The 979-nt window shown below is 52.2% G+C and overlaps 1 non-coding gene across 1 annotated transcript; it reads right to left on the reverse strand.

Annotated features, from left to right (window-relative positions):
- Window positions 1-606: 606 nt before the first annotated feature.
- On the reverse strand, window positions 607-769 carry LOC121857904. The gene has a single exon (XR_006087291.1). It is a non-coding gene; the product is annotated as a 5.8S ribosomal RNA (ribosomal RNA).
- Between the last annotated feature and the right edge of the window lie 210 nt (window positions 770-979).

A 979-nucleotide genomic window follows, 5' to 3' on the forward strand; every position in this document is an offset into this window, starting at 1 on the left:
GAAGAACTCCCCTGCCTCCTCCCAGTCATGAGATGAAGCGTGGACTCGTGGCGAACTCTCAAAACGCCCACACCGCATCTGACGTGAAGAGAGGTGGAAGGAAGCCAGCGTCGAGAAAAACCTGAGCGTCATAACATTCTCATCTCTCGCCTGCACTACACTGGTAGACTGCGGGCCCAGGCGCACTCATCAATTTAGGTTCCACTGCAATGCATGCCAAGCACTCTTTTCGAGGTGATAGACGAAATTCCGGCGGGGCTTACTTAAAAGATATCCGACCCGGTTTCGTTTCCTCTTCGTGGGATGGAGTGCCTCTTAGAACATGTGCAGCATCAGCCATGAGCGGCCGACGGCCATTCGTGTCTCTGTTGACAGCAGGCAAAAGAGCGCCGCCTCCAGTTATTTGCGAGGCGACAACTGTCGCTTTATTTGTGGTTGAATATTGGGTGCGCCGTCCATGGACTTGCTAGTGATAGACGGCGTTTTTGAGACACGCTTCGCGCAAAACGCTGATGATTAAATAAAGCGGGCTTCGGTTGAGTTACCCCTCGTTAATGAGACAGTCAGCAGGCACCGAACTGCAGCAACCCGATGGATGTATATTTCCGACCCTGCGTCAGGCGTGGCGGCGACAAGCTCTTCATGGCTGCGCCGCCGCAATATGCGTTCAACTTGTCGATGTATCTGGTATTCTTGCGATTCACATACCGACACGCAGTTTGCTGCGGTCTTCATCGACCCACGAGCCGAGTGATCCCCCGTTAAGGTTGTGTATTGCCATTTGGTCTTTTGCGACTAACCATCACAGGTCGAGTCTCAATGAAAGGGTTTACGACAATTTATAGCCCAAGTTTGTGGTTTGGGTTTGGCCCGAATGACTTGTTGTTTTGACACTTGAATTTCACTCTTTTTGGGTCAAGAGGCTTATTCGCCGGTAGTAAGGAACGGACGGGCAGCCGTCCAAAGCCCCGTCCGTCCT

Source organism: Homarus americanus, unplaced genomic scaffold, assembly GCF_018991925.1.
Source record: "Homarus americanus isolate GMGI-L3 unplaced genomic scaffold, GMGI_Hamer_2.0 scaffold17659, whole genome shotgun sequence".
Lineage (NCBI taxonomy): Eukaryota > Metazoa > Arthropoda > Malacostraca > Decapoda > Nephropidae > Homarus > Homarus americanus.